The sequence below is a fragment of the Ascaphus truei genome, unplaced genomic scaffold (assembly GCF_040206685.1).
Source record: "Ascaphus truei isolate aAscTru1 unplaced genomic scaffold, aAscTru1.hap1 HAP1_SCAFFOLD_1288, whole genome shotgun sequence".
Lineage (NCBI taxonomy): Eukaryota > Metazoa > Chordata > Amphibia > Anura > Ascaphidae > Ascaphus > Ascaphus truei.
In genome coordinates, this window is record NW_027454163.1 from 6,867 (window position 1) to 17,727 (window position 10,861).

Consider the following 10,861-nt stretch of genomic DNA (forward strand, 5'->3'; position numbering starts at 1 on the left):
TCTTAATATTACAAGGTTACTAGATGCTCTGCAGAATTTTATAAATGCAGTAATTAATTGAAGCCAACTAAAGTGTCACTAATTTTAAATATCTTGGCATTTGGTTTCACTCCCATTTAAAATTTGAGTTGCATATTGATAATCTGACATCCAAAATCATTGCCAAACTGGGTGTACTTTATAGGAACAAATCCTCCCTAGGCCAAGGTGCATGATGGGTTAACTTTTGTATCTTACAGACATGCTTAAATGTAGTTAGTACTGCATTGCTGTGAACAGGACACATAGTGGAAAGTTACCTTAATTAAGAGAAACTCTCCAGAGTTGTATGGGATTCTCCTGGGCCCTCCCCTAGGTCATGCTTATAGTGCCAGCAACGCGACTGGCGAAGTGACGGGTGACGTCACCTGCGAAAGTTATAATTTAACTTTCGGGGATGTCGCTGGCGACATGGGCATTGATTGGTTCAGAGGCTGTCACATGTGGCGACAGCCTCTGAAAAATCTGATTTCCCCAGCTCCAAATTTTGAGTCGCCAGCGTTACTCCCGTCGCGTCGCACTTACTATAAGCGCTGCCTAACTGGGATGTATACTGAATGCCTGGATGTGTTCTCTGACACATTTGTACAGCAGAGAAATGTGCCAGACTCTCAACTGTGGCAAAGCTGATAGTATACTCAGGACTGCGTGCAGTAAAAATTGATCACATAATAGCAACTATTGGGAGTCCCCTGGTTGTTGATGACATCATGAGCGCTATCCTGAGTGTCATAGAATGCTGAAATATATCCAAAGCTATGTATCCAATAAATTGAGCAGAAAGAGATAGGGGAAACTGTCCAAGCATTGCTGGAGTCAGAGGTAATATGGACCGCAGCCAGTTTGTTCAACTATCTGGGCTGTGGAAATACCAGATGGGTAGTGTAGGGTGGCTGTGCACTGTAGAACCCTAAACACAGTAGTGCCACTGTTGGTCGCTGTCATCGCTGACGTAGTTACTTTGGTGGAACATATGCTGTGAAGTATGTATATACAATTATACCAAGGTACAAAAATAGGAGAATGAGAAAAGGAACATAGAGTAGTACGTCTTTGGCTAAGAGAAGAAGAAACCATTTGATTGTCTCTCTCTCTCTCTCTCTCTCTTTTTATATATATATAAAAATATAAAAAAGTGTAAAATGGGGGGGTTTGTGAGGTGTGAAATAGGCCTTGCAACACTACCATTTGAGTAAAAGTTGTGCCCTAAAAAAAATGTCATGGTAGGTGTGCTATGGGGTAGGGAGGGGGGCCTGATCCTTGCATTTGTCCTGGGCCCCAAGATTTCTGCTGGCGGCCCTACTGACAAGGGATTCCTCAAATTGGGCCCAGCAGAAGCTACTTCCCAAGCAAGCAATTGCCTTTTTATATTATTTGTTCTGCTTTTTACTATTATCAGTATATATATGTAACATCGCCAAAAGAAGGGTCGTGCGGTCACTGCTGTATTTCATGTCCTGTCTGCACCGCTGATAAGAGGCATAGAGGAATTTGTGAGGGCGGACCCTCGCTCTCGCAGAGGGGAGGGGTTTGATGTCTGTCTGTGTGTGTGTGTGTGTGAGAGGGAGAGAGAGAGTGTGTGTGTAAGAGGGAGAGTGTGTGTGTGTGTGTGTGTGTGTGTGTGTGTGTGTGTGTGTGTGTGTGTGTGTGTGTGTGTCACCCACCCTGTTTCCCTCTGTCTCACTTTCTGTCGCCCTCTGTCTCACTTTCTGTCACCCTCTGTCTCACTTTCTGTCACCCTCTGTTTCCCCCTGTCACCCTCTGTCTCACCCTGTCACCCTCTGTCTCACCCTGTCACCCTGTGTCACACCATGTCACCCATTTTCTCCCTGTCAACCTCTGTATCTCTCGGTATCACCCTGTCATTCTCTGTCTCACCCTGTCACCCTCTGCCTCACCCTGTCACCCTCTGCCTCACCCTATCTCACACACTCTCTGTGTCTCACACACTCTCTGTGTCTCACACACTCTCTGTGTCACACACACACGCACACTCTCTCTGTGTCACACACACACTCTTAACAAGGACTAATTGTAGTATAATGTAATACAATAAATAAACATGTCAAAAACGAATGTTGTTCTTACTAGGAATTTATTCAATTTTTTTTAAAGCGGGCCTGGGGCGGGGCTAGGTGATGAGTAGATTTTTTTGTTCAGCGAGTAGATTTTTGGGTGATTTGTCAACCACAATATATATATATATATATGTAAGGGGGCCACTCCCGGCTTCCCTGATGTTCCTTTGCCCCTTGCCTTACCCCTGTGGCAGTGGGGGAAGGGGATGGCGACTTTTCCCAGTTGGCGCCGCTATCTGTGCCGGCGCCGTCGGGGGCCCTGATGCTCGAGCATGCGCAGATAGCCACAGCGGCCATGTTGTGTTTGGTGCGAGGTTCGCGCAATACGCAGAGGTTGGCAAGGGTAGTGGTGGCCATTACAAGTGTACAGGAGATCTGGTAGGTTGCGCAGGTGCAGTTATGTGTAGCGGTGGCCACTACAGCTTTGCACAGGTGCAGTAGAGACCGCGCACACAGTCCCCATAGGAAAGAGGTTCTGAGTGGACTACATCCCCCAGCAGCCTCTGGTGAATGCCCTATGTTCCCTGTCACCTGCAACCAACCAGCCACTGAGACTTGCAGATTCTCTGCAGCAGGGAATTTGATACATTGTTTTGTGCAGTCAGGAAGCAGACTGGGAAGCACGTGAGTGAGTGAGACTTAGGGGACAAAGGGGGAAAGAAGGTGGGCAGAGAGCTGCGAGATTCTGCCCTAGGCCAGAAATCCCCAGGCTAGAGTTGAGGCCCTGACTTCCCACTAGTGAGGGTGGGTGGTCACAGGGACAGGCCCTAGTACAGGAACCTGTCACTTTAGAGAGAGAGAGAAGTGAAGGAAGCAGAGACTGTCGCAGCACCATTACAGAGGTTTAGGATCAGACCTCTTCAAGCACAGCAGCAACCAACCGGGTGGGATCGCCCTGGAAGGTAACCCTGACGTATCTTCACCGTCGGATCCTTTGCGAAGTCTGTTTGCAGGTCCTAGCGCTGGAGCGCTCGGCAGGTAACATCCATAAGTGCACCAACTATAAATCAGTACATAGTGGCTGTGCAGTCACACACACACATACCTTACTTTGGGGGTGGGGTTGTGGTGTGGGGAGTTGGACATGGTGTGGGTACACGGTGAGGGGTTGCATCCTGCGAGACACGTGAGTTACTGTGTCTCCTAGAAGAGAGACACTTAATGTATGACATGCATAGTTATGTTACTGTTAGAAAAGTCACTGTTCTTTTATATGCTGTGTGCGTGATATTATATTATTGTCCTGTGAGGAACAACTCCCGCTCTGCTTGGAGCCATCACAGGTGGAGGCGCTGCACCATATAGTATTGTTCAGGAGGATACACCCCAGGCTCTCATTGGCGGAGGCTCAGGCCTCCTGTGAGCCTCACAGGTAAAGCACCACACTGGGTAATACATATAGCTCCCCTCACATGCACCCTATCTGCGATTGGGTGGGGGAATATGGGTTACATATATATATATATATATATATATATATATATATATATATATATATAGTACCGACACACTTTATTCGAGTGTGGCCGGTACCGCAAGCCGGGAGATTTCCCGGCTTGCTAGTGGCCGCCCCTCGGCGTGCCGCGCGTCATAGACGCGCGGTCACGTGTCTTCGGGAGCGTGCGCCCCCTGCACTCGCGTCCAGGGGCTCCCCGAGGGAGCCCTGGTGTCCCGCGATCGCGGGACAGCGGCAGGGGGTTCCGGGGGACCCGGCGGACCCGGCAGCGGTAGGGAGAGCGCCCCGATCGGAGGGCGCTCTTCCGCTGCTTCGGCGCGCGCCCGTCACTCTCGGGCGCGCGCCAGGCTACTGCTGCGGCCAAGAACGGGCAAATGCTCGAATAAACTTGGCCGCAGCAGTATATATATATATATATATATATATATACAGTGGTTGACAAATCACCAAAAAATCTACTCGCCACACAAAAAAATCTACTCGCCACCTAGTACCAAACGTGTGCTGCTTGGGCCAATATTTACTCGCCCGGGGGTTAAATCCACTCGCCCGGGGCGAGCAAATGTATAGGTTTGTCGAACACTGTATATATATATATATATATATATATATATATATATATACTTATTATTAGGCTATAACTGCAGCACTGATTATTGTGCTACCTAGTTCTTGTTGGTTCTTAATAGATTGCTATGAGGGATATTGTTATATGCACTTATGATATAATACACCTCATTTAGCAATCAGGACGCCACACTCCATATATTTTAGCACCCTCCCCATCAGTTACATATGTTGCTGGTACCATGGTTTTTTACCTCACTACTTCTTATTGGGACTCACACTGGTACTGTCATTTAGCGCATGAATATTTATTTTGTTCTAACAAAATTAACACAGTATAGGAAAATATGCATTTGTCAGAGGGAAAGGCCAATAATCTGGAGTCAGGTCACCCTAATGTATATTAAAAATAAACACAGGCCTGTCTGATACTCCCTGATATTATAAAGTAAAGAGGCCACTCTATAATAAATATTTACACAGGCCTTTTTAAGTCTGTCCCTAATAATCTGTAATCAGGAGGTCATTATAAGTGTTAAAACAGTAGTGGTACTGTGATATTAAAGTGACAATCCCATACAAGTTTAATTCAGCCCAAATCCACACAATAATGTTAATAAATGCATTATAAATATCACATGACCATATGTATACTGGCTTAGTTCATGGCTGTGTTATTACATCATTACATGTGTAATTAAATCCGTGACATTCTCAGGCTCCCCCCTTCTGTGACAATCATACAGCCGGGCCGTTACATTGCAACACACTAATCCCGCCCCTAGTGACATCACCTGATCAGTAACCAGTCAGAGAAGCTAGCAGGCAAAGAACTACATTTCCCACAATGCACCTCGTGGAGTGTGGCTAGCAGCTACACCTTCTCTCACTAGTTTGTCTCCTGCGAGCTTCCGTACACAGCGTCTTGTTAGAGTGGGGCGTGGACATGTGTAAACTTCAATGGTGGGAAAATGAGACCGTTTTAGCTGCTAGCTGAGCAGTGGTACAGCGCTCTGTAGAAGGCGCTCTCAGTCGGGTGAGTGATTTTTCAATGTGTGTGTTTATTTTATTTCATTTCTCATTTTACTTTCACTTTAAGTACTGCATGCTTATTTTTTTCTGTGGGCATTTAGGGATTTAAGTGCTCCGTGAGCCGAGTCCTCCATTGAAGGAGGAGCTATGAGGCCAACCTATCACAGCTACTGTACCATCTTCAGTTGCTTTCAGTATACTGATTAATCCACGGCACAGAATATGCAACTTCAAATACATCTATCAACTGTCTATATGTTAAGCCCCCGGACAAGCATTTGCTTGTTAGTTATACACTAGTTTCATACAAGCACTTCACACAGGGGGCTTCAACTTAGGTAGTACTTGACCGGCCGGTCTGAGTGTTCTCATTTCCATATATTTCTTGCCTCTACACTTTATTTACATACTTTGTACTTATTACTGCAGTGTAGCATTTTTCCCCACACCTTAAGGTTCAGTTTATAACAGCTTTGTAGGTCACCACTGCTCCTCATTTTAACCATTTATGTGTATGTGATTAATAAACCTTTATTGATACAATTTGTGTATGTTAGAGTGCTATTCAGGGGATTCTTTTTTTCTGTGTTAGTTTTCATATATATATGTGTGTGTGTGTGTGTGTGTGTGTGTGTGTGTGTGTGTGTGTGTATATATATGTATATATTTATGTATATATATTTGTGTGTGTGTGACCTTGGGCAAGTCACTTCATATCCTCTGTGCCTCAGGCACCAATGTCATAGATTGTAAGCTCTATGGGGCAGGGACTTGTGTCTGCAAAATGTCTCTGTATAGCGCTACGTAAAACTAGCAGCGCTTTAAAAGAACATGCTGTTATTATTATTATATATAAATGTGTATGTATTTATTTATATAGCACTATTAATGTATATAGCGTTTCACAGTAGTAATACATGTGAAAATCCTATAAATAACAAATACAAATATCAGGTCATGGGAATAAGTGATTTGGACATAAAAGTAACATTTCGGAAGTGTGGACAACTAATACATCTTGTAGATTGCCTTTACAGTGTGATGTCATTGATTCAGTAGATTGTGTGCAGACCAGGACTGCAGTACAGTGTCACTCACATGGATGACTTGCGTGGTAGAAGCTCAAGAACAAGGATGTCAAACTCCAGTCCTCGAGGGCAGCAAACAGGCCAGGTTTTCAGGATATCCCTACTGAAAACCTGGCCTGTTTGGGACCCTCGAGGACTGGAGTTTGACATGCATGCTCTAGACGGAGCACAGCTGTGGGTGGGAGGTGGATTTGCTTTGCATCAAATGGTTTGGAGCAAGGTTTATTGTATGTATTATCATAATAACAATGCAATGCTTAACTTTTATTTCAGGAGGGATGACTGCAGAACAGAAGTGAATATTGAAGCCATGTGTTCCTTTTCTTGCAAAAGAGAAAATTTGAAGGACAGTTGAACAGAATGAAAATTACTACACAGAGACAGATAAGCAATGTGTATATTTCTCATTTACCATTTAGTATTTGTCGTTTTATTGACTCCACACAATCCGGCTGCTACGGGTTTCACATTGAACATTTTCATCTCTACTCTACCCCTTCCTGTGATCTGAACCATGCAAGTTTTCATTGATTCAATACATCATGAGTAGAGTGTGGCTACAGTATGAAGTAAAGACCCAAGGACCACATCTACTACCATTCATAACAAGAACATGTGCAGTAGCGCACAGCTGCAGTTCTATGTGATTGTTATGAAAGGTTGAGGTGGTTCAATTCTATGAATCTGGAGTGGGATGGATCCTGTTTGCATCACATGGTTTCATCTCGGCCAGTAGATTATATAACTCTCAGTACAGGTTACACATGGCATCAGTATTAGTGATGTAAAGAGGAGGAAAGCTTCAATGTGGAGAACAAAGCCAAGTAATGTTGAAGTTACTCCTTTTACCATTTACTTGGTCAGTCTGTACTGTCTACTCCCCACACAGCTGCTAAGGGTCTTCCATTTTAAATACTTTCACCTCCTATTCTGCACTGCTTTGCTGCCCATTATTTAGAGATGCGTTCCAGTCATGTTTACCACTCTGAATCTCTCTGCAGTCATTGATTCAGCACATCATGGGTAGAGCATGGCTACAGATACAGAAAGCTTTTATTATTTTACCGGCTGATCATCCATAATATTGCATTAAAACATAGAATATCACTTAATTTCCAAAAGATTCAGTGATGCTGATAATGCAGAATCTCACAACATTTCCCATCATAATGCCATAATGCACCAGAGGAAGAAATAATCCTTGCTATATCTGTACATTGTGTGACGTATTACCTCCATGACCATTGATAGCAAGTACATCTTCTGTATAGAGCAGCTGTGTTATGATGCAGTTATTGATCATCATTGACATAATCACAAGAATCTTATGCAAAGGGAAATTGTCCGCAGCGAAGTGAGATGTGTGCCTGTTTTAAGTCCTCCAGCTTAACGCCCCTACACCTCCCACTACACAGACATACTTACTTATGCATACACTGACATCTGGCATACCTACACACACCCCAGGGCCACTTCCTTCCCCTGATGTCAGGGAGAGGATGGGCATGCAGAGTGCAGTAAGTCTCCACGTTACTCTGGCCAACAGTCTTGGCCTACCCCCAGCATCTGTCACCCACAACATCTGTTCCCTCCTTGTAAAGTGCTGAACTATCTCACCTGGGTCAGTGCTATAGCTGATCACAGTGCCCGATCATGATGTCACTGTGACAGGCAGCAGTGCAGATTGACCGGTCAATCAATGCAGTGCCGCACCATATGCACTAAATGAGATTTCCGTGCCCCCTGTCAGGTTACTCCCTGGGCAGTGACCCTGCTCACCCCCTCCCCTAGTTCCACCTCTGACCACAATTATCTCTCTTGGAGAGTGTAGCAAATTGGTGTTGGTGGAATCTCACCTCTGCCATGCATGGTCACAATCTGGGCACAGGACCCAAATAGTGGGCAATGTGGCACTTCTTACAGTAGAGAATAAGTAACTATATTCTTTACTTGTGTATTAAGGACCTTATTTGCATTAAAATTCAGTCCCCATGGGACCAAGACTTTCTGGCTTACTGAACAAAGTGGAATTGTTTCGTAGAGGGTGGAGAATTGTATTTTATCTGAAATTACCCCCTCTGCACAAAATACAAACAATTATACACATACATGTACCTTGTGGAAGTTGTTGCCCTCTATCTTCCTGTGGTCTCTCCCTGTTTCTCACCGTGCCTCCTCCCATTTCCTTGCACCTCTGCGTCTCCGCATATATCCCTATACTCAGAGCCGGCTCCGGTCAGTGACATGGGATGCCCAAATATGAGCATATCCATACATGGGCATCCATGCCACTGACCGGAGCCCACTCTGTTGCGGATATGGAGAGAGACTGGGAGATTTACATCCCCTTATAATTCATATGGTGCATAGTACCGGCACGTATTGTTTTACCGTTACTGTGTACCTTCCTACTTTCACACTGGTACAGTATGTGCTGCAGTGGGACTGAGAGGGATATATTGGTAACACATAGTTATTGTTGGGGGAATTCAATCCATTTTGAAAATAGTAATGCAATGTTTTATACTTTTTTTTTTGCAGTAATGAAGAATGAAAAAGTTCTGTTAAAATTGAATTGGAGGTGAACTGGAATCATCATCAACTCTGCACCAGTGTGAATTGATGTTCTTTAATGTTCTGATAAGGTACATGCAACATCTCTTCCTCAACCCCTACACCACTCTCTGCCTCTTGCCTCTCTCTCTCCACCTCCCTGCTAAGCGTATTAACCCATCTAATGTAATCCACATTCCATGTCTCACTTTACTCTTCACTTCTCACGTGCCCTCTGGAATGTCTGCTCTCTGACTAACAAGGTCTATTTGTACATGACCTCTTCTGCTCTCATCATCCACCACTTCTCATTCCCCTCACCCCTGTCCTACTCGATACCTCAGCTTAATTGAACTCTCTCCTCTGACATCTACCCTTATCTCTAACCTCTCCTCACTTTCTGCTTAAACTAACTATCTTGTTAACTTTTACAATGCTATCATCTCCTCCTCCTCCCTCCTCCCTCCTCCATTATATATTTATATGCCCCTTCTAGGCTCTGACACACTCATCCCTCTAAGGCCATGATTATCATGGGCACATGCTTGGTCATCCACAGTGCGTGCGAGCGATGCAGAGCCGCCTCGGACCTCAGTGCAGGGATTGCTGCATACCCCAGCATCTGTCACCCACAAACAATACACACACTAATACTCCCCACAATACACACTATAATACCTCCTCAATACTAATCTCTCCAATAATATTATAGCTCCAAACACAATATACACAACACCCTTACACAAGATACACAATCTAGTACTCTCCTCTGCACCTCTACACACAATATAATACTCCCACACACACAATATACACACTACCCTCCTACCCCCATAAAATACAACCAATAATACACACACACTTTGTGGATGTTGGGACCAGCTCCCGGCATGCACCAGTGAAAGAGAGAGGCCAGCAGAAGCTCGGAAGAACTCCCTCTCTCCATCCGTGCCTCCCTCCGTTTCCCATCTTCTCCCTGTCTCTCTCCCTCCCTTTCCTTGCATCTCCCTGCGTCTTTACGTATACCCAGTCAGTGACGGCTCTGGTCACGTGATGCCTTAATATGGGCTTATCCATATATGTTCATCCACGTCACTAATGTGATGCCCGCACTGTTGCGGAGCTGGTACTTACGACGCGCACTTATTGTTTTATCAGTACTGCGTACCTGACTCTACCGGCCTACTTTCAACACTAGTACAATAAGTGCTTCACTACGAGTGAGTGGGGAATATTGGCATCACACAGTCACTGTTGAATATGCCATTCAATCCATTTTGAAAATAGTAATGCAATGTGGTTTTGTTTTGTTTGCTTTTTGCAGTAATGAAGAATGGATAAGTTATATTAAAATTAAATTGGAGGGGAACTGGATTCAGCATTTCATCATGAACTCTGCACTTGTGAGAATTTACCTTCTTGAATGCCCTGACAGGTACACGCAACTTTAAGACTATAATCTGCTGTGCAAGCTTTCGTGCTATACCTCCCCCTCAGGTTTTGATTTATACATTTGCTCCCTCAAGTCATGTCCTCTAATATTTGAAAGCTCTCTCCTAGCATTTTCTCTCTACCACAGAACGTCATCCCAATGTAACCTCTCTCTTGTTCTCTCTGCTTGCTGTTTCCTCACTCCTCTGTTAAACTTTTCTAATTTCTCTAACTTCCACACTCCTGCTTTTATCCACATGTTCTCCTCTTTCCTTCCCCTACCTTTGCATGTGTCTACACACTGCACCATTTGTACAGACCTCTATTGCAGCTATTTCTGCACTGCTCAATGAAAAGCACTCATGTACATCCTATTCTCTGCGCCCCCTCTCTCTGCGCCCCCTCTCTCTCTGCACCCCTCTCTCTCTGCACCCCTCTCTCTCTGCGCCCCCTCTCTCTCTGCGCCCCCTCTCTCTCTGCGCCCCCTCTCTCTCTGCGCCCCCTCTCTCTCTGCGCCCCCTCTCTCTCTGCGCCCCCTCTCTCTCTGCGCCCCCTCTCTCTCTGCGCCCCCTCTCTCTCTGCGCCCCCTCTTTCTGCGCCCCCTCTCTCTGCGCCCC

General features: G+C 45.1%; 1 long non-coding RNA gene across 1 annotated transcript; it reads left to right on the forward strand.

The window, feature by feature from the left end:
• Positions 1–5,048: 5,048 nt before the first annotated feature.
• On the forward strand, positions 5,049–10,216 carry LOC142475615 (uncharacterized). The gene is made up of 4 exons (XR_012791046.1): positions 5,049–5,176; positions 6,534–6,653; positions 8,802–8,905; positions 10,138–10,216. It is a non-coding gene; the product is annotated as an uncharacterized LOC142475615 (long non-coding RNA).
• The last annotated feature ends 645 nt before the right edge of the window (positions 10,217–10,861 follow it).